Raw genomic sequence first — 12,938 nt, 5'->3', positions numbered from 1 at the left:
AGTGAAGGACTACAAGTCCCAGCATGAACCCCTGATATCTAAGAAAGTGACCCCATAGATTTCACAGGTTCATGCTGGGACCTGTAGTTCTTCTCTAGTTGGAGGGGGCGGGGTGTCATATCTTTAGCTATGAGGGGTGCATGCTGGGACCTGTAGTCCTTCACTTTGGGGGGGGGGGGGGTCACATGCCCCAAAATTTAAGGACTACAAGTCCCAACATGAACCCCTGAGATTTAAGAGTGTGACCCCACAGATTTCACGGGTGCATGCTGGGACCTGTAGTTCTTCACTAGTTGGAGCAGTGGGGGGGTGTCATATCTTCAGCTCTGAGGGGTTCATGCTGGGACCTGTAGTCCTTCACTTTGGGGGTTATATACCTCCAAAGTGAAGGACTGCAAGTTCCAGCATGAACCTCTGATATCTAAGGATGTGACTCCCCCTCCCCCAAAAAAATTGAAGGATGACAATTCCCAGCATGATACCCTGAGATTTAAGGGTGTGACCCCCATAGATTTCACGGATTCATGCTGGGACCATAGTTCTTCACTAGTTGGGGCGGAAGGAGGGTATCACATCTTCAGCTCTGAGGGGTTCATGCTGGGACCTGTATTCCTTCACTTTTGGGGGGGATAACACACAGCGGGCGGCCCCTCAGCCTCATCTCCAGTGACAGCTCGGATCCCCACTGTATTCTGGGACACTCTATAGTCCTGGAATGAAGGTGCCCGGAAAATGGGACAGACCTGCAAAATGCTGGACTGTTCCGGGCAATCCGGGACATGTGGTCACCCTAGGTCCCCGGATTGAGGACACAATTTCCCCGGATCAAGTCTGTCCCCGGATTGGATTTGAACAGGGGCTGGGGCAATTTCAAAGACAGTGCAGAATAGAAAAAAAAATCTGAATTACACCACCCGCTCTGCCGCTCCTACTAGCTTGGGGGAGGGGGGGTATTTTTTACATTATCTGTGCCCCTTTCTGATGATCATGTGCTTGACGGGTCCATACCTCCCAACATTTTAAGATGGAAATGAGTGACACCTACTTGCAAACATATGTAGACATAGGACAGGCCCCCCTGACACACACCTTAAAAGGAGAATTAACCAAAAAAAAGGTTTATTAAATCCACAAGGACTTTTTTTACCACTATTATTCTTTTATATTGGCTTTTAAAATTTACAAATGCAGCAATTTAGACATTAAATGAAAGGTTTAGTACTGGAAAAAAACACTTTATGAAAGAAAAAAAGAGCATTTTATATACATCTATATGGATCAGACCAAAATGAGGGACAAATGAGGAGGAAAGAGGAACAGAGGGACTCCGTGGAGAAGAGGACGCCGGGGGACGCGCACAGCAGGTGAACTGGCTCAGGTAAGTAAAATGGGGGTGCTGGGGGGGCCCGTGACAGCGAGGTGTTTTTTCACCTTAACCACTTAAGGACCCCTTCACACCGATATACGTCGGCAGAATGGCACGGCTGGGCACAATCACGTACCTGTATGTGTCTCTTTAAGCCCAGCCGGTGGCGCGCTACAAAGCCGCTTCAGAAGAAGTTACATTACGAAACGTGCGTAAAGCGGCTACACGCACACGCACGCGCCACTTTCGGGTGGAACAGCTGACATGTCAGTGGAACGCACGGCGTTCTTTAGCTTCTGCCACATTCAAACCGGACTTACAGTGCCGTGTTTGTATATTTGCGACTTACTGCAGAGAGACCTTTTTAACCCCCTTTTTTTATGTCCCTTTTTTTATGTCCTGTTATTAGCCTATGGGCACTGTTTAATACTTATACTGTCTGTATATATTTTTTATATCCTGCACGCCACGGTCTTCTAGTGGCAGTGCAAATAAAGAACCCCCTTATTTTTACGTATTACGCTATGGGAGCCTGTCTTTTTTCCTGGAGGAGCCTGGATACCTAGGAGGATTCCTGTTTTTCGCTGGAGATCGATCCCAGAAAGCTCAAGGAAGGGAGAATCGTAGTGGAGAGACACCACAGCGTACACGTCTATGCACTCTACCCCTGCAGGGGTGAGGGCTTCTGGTGAGTGGGGACCCAAGTGGGGGAGCACCGGAACCACTGCGCTTACACATACTGCATAGTGTGATAACTATTGCACTTAAGTTGGAGTTTAAATAACTGGCTGAGGATCCATCACCTAATCTTTGACAATATTGTCATCTTATTTTATATTTTTGATGCTTTGATTTTTTTTGCACTTTATATTAATCACTTCAGTTGAACACTGGACTTCACAGAGTCGGATCTTCTATTGGATCTCTTAGGCCCTGTACACACGACCGAATCTATCCGCTGGGATTTATCTGCGGATCAGTTCCAGCGGATAGATCCGGTCGTGTGTAGGCCCGACCGGACAATTTTTGGCGGACATTTGTCCAGCCGATGGATTCCCAGCAGATAAAAATTTTGTAGCATGCTACAAAATCTATCCGCTGGAATCCTGTCCTTTGGACTTATCCGGTCGTCTGTACAGACTCACCGGATAAGTCCGTCCGCTCCCCATCCCTCGCATGCGTCGGAATGATTCGACGCATGCGTGGAAGTATTTACCTTCCAGCGTCGCGCACGTCGCCGTGTCATCGTCGCGGCGACAGCACGACACGTGACCGCGGATGTTTTCCGCGCGGATTTTGATCTGATGGTGTGTACAAGCCATCAGATCAAAATCCGGAGGAGGAATGTCCGCTGGAAACGGTCCGGCGGACCGTTTCCAGCGGAAATCCTCTCGTCTGTACGAGGCCTTACTGGATTTTCTAGTGGATTTTTACTTTTACTTTTATCTTATTTCATTATCTTTTTCACTTTGGTGATTTATTTTGAATCATTTATTGCACATATATGTGCGCATATTTATATATATTCAGCTATGTACGGGTATGAGTAGCACTTCTTTCACATTAATGTCATAACATAGTGGTTCACTTGTATACTTGTATGCTGCTCATTAGTTTTCCTTAAACGTATTTTAGTTGTGTCTCATTTCTCCTTTAAAAGGCTATTAGCACTCTCTCTAGGATTGTACCTAGGTCCTAGGTTGGTGGTTATATACACCTTTAAATTTATTGGTGGAATTACATGTTTTTCACTTAGTAGGGATCTGATTTATTCATTCCCCTCCCCTCCTTACATTTGTAGGGAATTGCAGAGACAACGCCACTACCCCCACACCCCAATTCCCATAATATCTGTATTCCCATTGGGGATACTTAATAGGGGGGGCTGCAGTCTTATATTTCATAATCTCAACATCTTCATCCTAAGCGCGGGTACCTCATATATATTCGACAATTCATTATAGCCGCGAGTCCGGTTTTAAATGACTTTTTTTCTTTCAGAAATGACACTTTGTGCAGTGACAGTTCTAAGTACAGGAAAAATGCGCTATTTCACATGCTTACTTTACACCCCCCAGGTACGAAATTTAAAGGAATATTTCACTTTTATTGTTTCACTTTTAGCATTATTAAATTCACTGCTCCCGAAAAAATGTCAGTTTTTAAAACTTTTTTAGGACAATAACTTGCATATTAGCCTTTAAAATTAGCACTTTAGATTTCAAATGTTCGAGTCCCATAGACTTTAACGGGGTTCTAAAGTTCACATGAACATTTGGTGTGTTCGCAGGTTCTGGTGCGAACCGAACAGGAGGGTGTTCGGCTCATCCCTAGTCATAGGTTCGACTCACCATGGGGCTGCTACCTGAGTAGCATTTATTTATTTATTTATATATTTTTGTTGTAAAAAAAAGTTGAAGGTACACTATTTTAGAATGTTTAAAAATACCCCTTATTTTTAAATAGAGTATTCTTTAACCACTTCCCACCGGGCCACTGTACATATACGGCTGGGCGGGCGTTCTCTCCTTCCGAGTGGACGTGTCACTCGTGTCACCCGGACACGGAGCATCTCAGATCAGCAGGAGGGCTCTGTGATAGGCCCTCCTGATCACATGACGGACGTGTCCAATCACAGCCATCATGTGATGTAAACACAGAGCCGGTTGCTAGGCGATAGGCTCTCCTCTCCTCACACAGAAGTTGTCAGTGAGGAGAGGAGAGGGATCGCTGCAGCCCAGCTGCTGATCAGTGAGTATGAGCTGTTTTTTACAGCTTTTTACTCACTGATCACCAGCCTAGTGTCACACACAATGTAAAATACACACAGTAAACACACATGTCCCCCAAAACACATGTCTCCATACACACATGCCCCCACATAGTAAAAACACCTGGTCCCCACATATGTAACAGTAAAATCCCATGTCCCAATGATCATTTGCACACATTTCTGATCTCCTGCGCACATCTGTACATGATCATTTGCGTACATATATCCGTGATCAAACAAACCAATTATTATACACTTAACAGGATTTTTTTTTACCAAAAACATGGATCAGAATACATTTTGACTTAACCACTTAACCCCCGGACCATATTGCTGCCCAAAGACCAGAGCACTTTTTGCGATTCGGCACTGCGTCGCTTTAACTGACAATTGCGCGGTCGTGCAACGTGGCTCCCAAACAAAATTGGCGTCCTATTTTCTCCACAAATAGAGCTTTCTTTTGGTGGTATTTGATCACCTCTGCGGTTTTTAGTTTTTGCGCTATAAACAAAAATAGAGCGACAATTTTGAAAAAAAATTATATTTTTTACTTTTTGCTATAATAAATATCCCCCAAAAATATATAAAAAAAACATTTTTTTTCCTCAGTTTAGGCCGATGCGTATTCTTCTACATATTTTTCGTAAAAATAAAAAAAAATCGCAATAAGCGTTTATTGATTGGTTTGTGCAAAAGTTATAGCGTTTACAAACTAGGGGGTATTTTTATGGCATTTTTATTAATATTTTTTTTTTTACTAGTAACGGCGGCGATCAGCGTTTTTTTTCGGTACTGCGACATTATGGCTGACACTTCGGACACTTTTGACACATTTTTGGGACCATTGGCATTTTTATAGCGATCAGTGCTATAAAAATGCATTAGATTACTATAAAAATGCCACTGGCAGTGAAGGGGTTAACACTAGGGGCGGGGAAGGGGTTAAGTATGTTCCCTGGGTGTGTTCTAACTGTAGGGGGGGTGGCCTCACTAGGGGAAATCACTGATCTTCTGTTCATACATTGTATGAACAGAAGATCAGCATTTCTCCCCCTGACAGGACCGGGAGCTGTGTGTTTACACACACAGCTCCCGGGTCCCCGCTCTGTAACGAGCGATCGTGTGTGCCCGGCGGCGATCGCGCCCGCCGGGCATGCGCACGGGAGTCGGGGCGAGCGGGGGCCTGCGCGAGAGCCGACGTTATACTACGGGCTCTCACGCAGGGGAGCGGACTTGCTGCCGTAAAAGGACGGTGGGCGGTCAGCAAGTAGTTCAATTTATGGCAAAATTAGATTTTATTGGATTTCTTTTAAAATAGAAAAGAACAAAATATTGTTTTTTTTTCCATATTTCTGCTCTTTTTCGCTTATATCGCAAAAAAAAAAAACGGACTCATGAATAAATACCACCAAAAGAAAGCTCTATTTGTGCAAACAAAATAATAAAAATGCCATTTGGGTACAGTGTAGCATGACCGCGCAATTGTCATTGAAAGTGTGAGAGCGCTGAAAGCTGAAAACTGGTCTGGGAAGGAAGGGGGCAAAAGTGCCCAGTATTGATGTGCTTAAAAAGGGAGTTGTGCAATATTTCTCCCCAAGTAGAAAAATTAAGTTATGCCATAACCACTTGTCACTGGTTGTGCATGCTGTTGTGGCAGCCCCATGGGGATTCGATCTACAGTGCCTTGCGAAAGTATTCGGCCCCCTTGAACTTTGCGACCTTTTGCCACATTTCAGGCTTCAAACATAAAGATATAAAACTGTATTTTTTTTTTTTGAAGAATCAACAAGTGGGACACAATCATGAAGTGGAAAGAAATTTATTGGATATTTCAAACTTTTTTAACAAATAAAAAACTGAAAAATTGGGCGTGCAAAATTATTCAGCCCCTTTACTTTCAGTGCAGCAAACTCTCTCCAGAAGTTCAGTGAGGATCTCTGAATGATCCAATGTTGACCTAAATGACCAATGATGATAAATAGAATCCATGTGTGTAATCAAGTCTCCGTATAAATGCACCTGCACTGTGATAGTCTCAGAGGTGGTTTGCAAGGCTCTCCTCGGATTTCCTAACGGCTTTGCTCATTTTTGGCTATGAGAACACCCATTCCATTTGTTAATGGTAAAATTCTTTTCGGGTCATTTTATGTGATATATATATTAATATGTTTTTTTGATCTCAAACTTATGTAATGTGTATTTTTGTAGAATCAATTATCCCCCTGAAGAGACCACTTACAGGTCGAAACGCGTCAGGGTACGCACACCACGCAGCATAATGTAATGTTGTACATAATTGTTTCAAATATTGTGGAATTTGTATTGTATCACCAGATTCGGAAAGGGTTTTCTTTTAATTGTTATTGTATTCAACTTTGTCTTTGACAACTATTTAATAAACCATGTTTTACTTAATTACATCTCTACATTTCAATATTCTTGCTGTCCAAAGGCCCATGGGAAAATCTTCCTTTTTCTACATTATTCAATCTTGGGGTTCGCAGCTTCCTTGTCACTTTGTATATGTGTCTTTTCATAGCTAACTGTCAATAATATAATCCTTTTGATTTGCGTGCTTGTGCGAGAAATTTGGAGGTCCTCCTCCCAGCGTCGTATGTACGAAGGGAGGTGCCCTTCTGGGGGCTGAAAAATCAATTTATACAAGAATGACAACAAATGTGGTACATATTTTCCCTCCGCACATAGGCGCTCGAAGGTTGTCAATGGCCTAGCATACGTTTCTGCATCCACTGGAGTGCGGCGATCGGTCCCCGGAGCTGAAGAACGGGGAGAGCCGTGTGATCCCTTTTATAGGGAGACACGATCGATGACGTCAGACCTACAGCCACACCCCCCTACAGTTGTAAACACACACTAGGTGAAACGAAACTCCTTCAGCGCCCCCTGTGGTTAACTCCCAAACTGCAACTGTCATTTTCACAATAAACAATGCAATTTAAATGCATTTTTTGCTGTGAAAATGACAATGGTCCCAAAAATGTGTCAAAATTGTCCGCCATAATGTCGCAGTCACGAAAAAAAGCGCTGATCGCCACAATAAGTAGTAAAAAAAAAAAAAATTATAAAAATGCAATAAAACTATCCCCTATTTTGTAAAACGCTATAAATTTTGCGCAAACCAACCGATAAACGCTTATTGCGATTTTTTTTTACCAAAAATAGGTAGAAGAATACGTATCGGCCTAAACTGAGGAAAAAAAAATGTTTTTTATATGTTTTTGGGGGATATTTATTATAGCAAAAAGTAAAAAATATAAAAAAAATTCAAAATTGTCGCTCTATTTTTGGTTATAGCGCAAAAAATAAAAACCGCAGGAGGTGATCAAATACCACCAAAAGAAAGCTCTATTTGTGGGAAAAAAAGGACGCCAATTTTGTTTGGGAGCCACATCGCACGACCGCGCAATTGTCTGTTAAAGCGACGCAGTGCCGAATTGTATAAACCCCTTGGGTCATTAAGCAGCATATTGGTCCGGTCCTTAAGTGGTTAAATAATGTGCCAATTGAAATGCGGACCAGAGGCTCAAAGGGGGCAGTGAGAGCATTGATAGTTCTTGCGTAGACTTCCATCCCTGTAGGGTAGCAAAGTGCATACATCTAGTTATGCCCTCTCCTACCAGACCCCGGAGCTGTTTGTTATCGCGCCCTGGCGAAAAATCTGGATTCTGAATCACAGGTGTTAAAGGGGATGGATTGGGAGACAGGTCCTTTGTTAAGAATGTTTAAGAGAGAACTGCAATAGTAGCCCCTATTGTAGGATGCTTCTTTAAACCCCGATGGTATTTATGGGCGACCCAAGGAAGCACAGACAAAGCGATTGGTGAAGCTTGTTGTTCTACTTGTACCCAGGGTTTGGTCTGCGAGGAAGTACACCATGAAACTACTCTAGACAAGTGTAGAGCCCTGTAATATGAAATCAAGTCTGGTAGACTGATGCCTCCCTGGGATTTAGGCAGAACTAACAATGAATAGCGGAGTCTGGCAATTTTATTATTCCAAAGAAATTTAAGTATCATTGTCCGACACGAACGAAAGAAAGCTTGAGATAATTTAATAGGTATCGCTTGCATTTGATATAAAATCTGTGGGAGCAATGTCATCTTAAAGGGGTGTTCCAGTCGTTTTTAATGTTTATTAAAAGTCAGCAGCTACAATAAGTGTAGCTGCTGTTTTTTAATAAACATACACTCACCTGCTCCACGTTCCAGCGACGCGCCGGCCGGGGGTTCGCTCCTCCCCCCCCTCTCCGGCCGGCGTCTTCATTCTAAGTGTGGGTACCCGGCCGTGACAGCTTTCGGCTTCACGGCCGGGCACCCACTGCGCGAGGGGCGCTGCGCCATCTGATTGGACAGGCGATCGCCTGGGACCTGTCACGTGTCCCAGGCGATCGCCTACAGGACGGGGCTGCCTAAAGGCGATTAGACTATTCGCCTTAGCAGCCCCTCGGCGGAAGGAGGAAGTGGGACAGGAATTCCCACTCCTCCTGAAGCCCCCACTCCCCCCCCCCAAAAAAATTACATGCCAAATGTGGCATGTAAGGGGGCGAGGAGTGGATTAAGCGGAAGTTCCACTTTTGGGTGGAACACTGCTTTAAATGCATTACATCTCCCGAACCACGTAAGAGTAAGGCCGGGTACTCACGAGCAAACATGTACGGTGAAACCGGTCCGTCGGACCGTTTTCACCGTACATGCCTGCCAGAGGGCTTCTGTACGATGGTAGTCCGCGCGTAAACACTACGCGGGGCGTGTCCGCGTCGTCGCCGCGACGATGGCGGGCCTGCCATTTAAAGGCTTCCACGCATGCGTCAAAGTCATTCGACGCATGCGAGGGACGGCGGGCGCTCGGACATGTACGGTAGGTCTGTACTGACGACCGTACATGTCCGAGCGGGCAGGATTCCAGCGGACGGTTTTAAAACACGTCCAGGAATATTTGCCCGCTGGGAAAAGGCCCGGCGGGCAAATGTTTGCTGGAATTCGGCCCGCTCGCGCCTACACACGACCGAACATGTATGCTGAAACTGGCCCGCGGACCAGTTTCAGCATACATGTTTGGTCGTGTGTACGGGGCCTAACAGTTTGCCAAAGTTGGAGATGTGATCGGATTTTAGCTAGTAGTGGACAAAAATGTATCTTGTATAATGAACCTGTATCAGGTGTTAATTTAACCACCCCGATATTTCAAAAAAGATTGAACCCATTTAAACAGGTAGAGACCTTGTAGCTTTTTAGTACACTGTTAAGGGAGGAGGATACTCATTATTTGACTTTTGAGATCATTTATTGAAAAATTAGAAAGATCCTTATACTGGGCAAAACATTGAAATAGACGTGGAAGCGAGACCTCCGGATCAGTGAGAAAAAATAAAAGATCATCTGCAAACGCTGCGATTTTATGCTCCCTGCTTGATACCTGTAATCCACTGATCAAAGGGTCTGATCTGATTTTACACAAAAATGGTTCTAGGGTTAACACAAAAATTGTCTCGTTCCATTAGATAAAGTAAAGTTCTCTGAAGGGGCCCCATTCAGCAGGTCTGCATTTTTAGCCCTAGGCCTATATATCTAAGGGTAGATCGTAAGAACTGCCAGTCTACCCGATTGAAGGCCTTTTCAGCATCTGTTGATAACAGCAAAAAGGGGCAGGCCTCCGATTGGGCAGAGTGGATGAGATCTTTTTCCCTTATAGTAGGGTTGTCCCGATACCACTTTTTTAGGACCGAGTACAAGTACCGATACTTTTTTTCAAGTACTCGCCGATACGGAATACCGATACTTTTTTTTAAATGTGTCCCCAAATGCAGCCATGTCCCCCCCCCCATATGCAGCCATGTCCCCCCACAGATGCAGCCATGTCCCCCCACAGATGCAGCCATGTCCCCCCACAGATGCAGCCATGTCCCCCCACAGATGCAGCCATATCCCCCCCATATATGCAGCCATGTCCCCCCACATATGCAGCCATGTCCCCCCACATATGCAGCCATGTCCCCCCACATATGCAGCCCCCCCATACCTAGATGCTGCCGCGCCACTTAGTTAATACGGGCGGGGAACATTACAGCTTTCATTTGAATAGCTGTAGTATTTCCCGCTGCGCTGCATATAGACACTCCCCCTTGCTTGGGATTGGACAGATCACCCGAGCAAGGGGGAGTGTGTATACGTGGCGCGGCGGTAAACACTACAGCTATTCAAATGAAAGCTGAAATGTTCCCCGCCCGCATTAACCAAGCGGCGTCAGGGTTGCGGCGTAGCAGCGGCGACGGTGGGGGGGGGGCTGAGTATTCGGCCAGGCATCGGGGGTATTTGCAGGAGTACAAGTACTCCCGCAAATACTCGGTATCGGTCCCGATACCGATACTAGTATCGGTATCGGGACAACCCTACCTTATAGTGTTGTCCCTGGCCTCTCTCTGAGGGATAAAACCTGCCTGATATAGGTGGACAAGATGGGGAATATATGGCAATAGCCTATTTGCTAAAATTTTAGAAAATAATTTTAAACCGGCATTTAAGAGTGCTATGGGCCGATAATTCCCACATTGATTGTGGTCTTTGTCCTGCTTAGGGATAACCATAATAAGACCCCTCAAGGCATCATCTGTTAACTTACAGTTAGCTGAAATGGAATTGTAAGCACGTAAAAAATAGGGAGAGAGAAAATCCTGAAAGGTTTTATAATAATCAAGATTTAGCCCATCTGGGCCTGGGGCCTTCCCCAATTTAGTAAAATCTATCGCCGTGACCAATTTTTTCTTTGTTATAGGTGCTTCCATTCCCACAGTTACCTCTTAGGCCTTGTACACACGGTCGGACCAAACCAATAAGACTGGCCCGTCGGACCGTTTTCAGCGGTTCACCTCTGAAGTGGCCTGACGGCCTGATGTGTGTACACACCATCAGTTCAAAATCCGATCGGGTCAGAACGCGGTGATGTAAAACATACGACGTGCTGAATAAAACGAAGTTCAATGCTTCCAAGCATGCGTCGACTTGATTCTGGGCATGCGCGAGTTTTGAACCGATGCTTTTCTGTACTAACCATCGGTTTGGTCCTATGGGGCAGCGGTCCATCGGTTCGGTTTTGAAGCATGTTTAGAAATTTTGGACCGAAGGAAAACAGACCGATGGGCTATACACACGGTTGGTTTGGACCGATGAAAATGAACTTCGGTTCATTCTCATCGGACCAAACCGACCGTGTGTACGGGGCCTTACGGGAGGGAACGCATACCTGAAGAGGTACAGCGTTGTATGACCGCGCAATTGTCATTGAAAATGCGAGAGCGCTGAAAGCTGAAAATTGGTCTGGGAAGGAAGGGGGTGAATGTGCCCAGTGTTGATGTGGTAAACATCACAATAATATTACCTCAAAATGCTCGATTCACAAACACAAATTTTATTTTGGGTTGGAATTTTTGCATGAAATTAGTTCTTTCTCAAAGATCATTACCATATTTCTTAATGATTATTATTTTATTTCACACTTCGATGAGATTTGATGCATATGTTAAATGCCATTATGATAGTAATAACTGCCACTCAAACATTTTTACATGTAGGCCCCTTTAAGTGGATGTACTCTCATCCTTTCTAAACTACTGCCATAGTGCTGATCTATAAGGATATAGATGCCTCCTGCATGTATCCTTACCTGTCAAATGTTTCCCCTCTGTCTGTTACAAGTAGGGTTGTCCCGATACCACTTTTTTAAGACCGAGTACAAGTACCAATACTTTTTTTCAAGTACTCGCCGATACCGAATACCTATACTTTTTTTTAATCTCATGTGACAGCAGCACATGTGTCAGTAGTTTTTATTTTTTTATCTTTAACAATTTGTTTTAAATTTACAATTTTTTTTATTTTATTTTAATTTATTTATAATGCTTTCCTTTTTTTTTTTTTAAGGGGGGGGGGGTGGGCCGTGTAAGGGGTTTTTTTCTTTTATTTTCTACAATCATTTTAATTCTTTTTTTTTTATTATTCTTTTTTTTTTTTTTTTTTTTTTTCAGCCCTGTTGGGGGGCTTTGGTGAGATATCAGGGGTCTTGACAGACCTCTGACATCTCCCCTTTGAGACAGAGAAAGAGACTAGGGACACATGTTTCCCTGTCCCTTTCTCAGCAGCATCAGCTGCGCTGAAAATGAATGGAGTGAAGACAAGCGTCTTCTCTTCATTTATAAACTGAAACATTGTAATCACAGTTTACGATGTTTCAGTTATGTGAATGGACCAAGTCAGTGATCACTGACTCTGTCCATTCGGAGCAGTAAGGAGCTGGATTTACAGGCTCCTACCCCGCTTTCCAACCTGACAGTTCCAGGGGGTGGAGGAGGAGCACGGAAGGGGAGAGAAACGCGGCGGGATACAAGGAGGAATACATGGAGGAATACACGGCGCGAATACACGGTGGGAATACACAGAGGAATACACGCCAGAATACACTATATAGCGGTGATTGGTGCCTGTAACTTCCCCATGCACTGATCACCCCTGACAGTACAAGTATCGGGTGAAGCATCGGTGAAGCATCGGGAGCATTTGCCCGAGTACAAGTACTCGGGCAAATGCTTGGTATCGGTCCCGATACCGATACTAGTATCGGTATCGGGACAACCCTAGTTATAAGAACTGAAAAATTGCAGATTCTGTGGGTGGATCTGTTGTCTGGAGCTCAGTGGGTGGAGTCGTGATATCAGTAGACTCTCCGCCCTCCTCTACACTCCTCTTTTTCAACACGCACTAAACACCACACTAAATTCTGCTATGA

This window comes from Rana temporaria, chromosome 5, assembly GCF_905171775.1.
Source record: "Rana temporaria chromosome 5, aRanTem1.1, whole genome shotgun sequence".
Lineage (NCBI taxonomy): Eukaryota > Metazoa > Chordata > Amphibia > Anura > Ranidae > Rana > Rana temporaria.
This window is presented reverse-complemented; position numbering follows the sequence as displayed.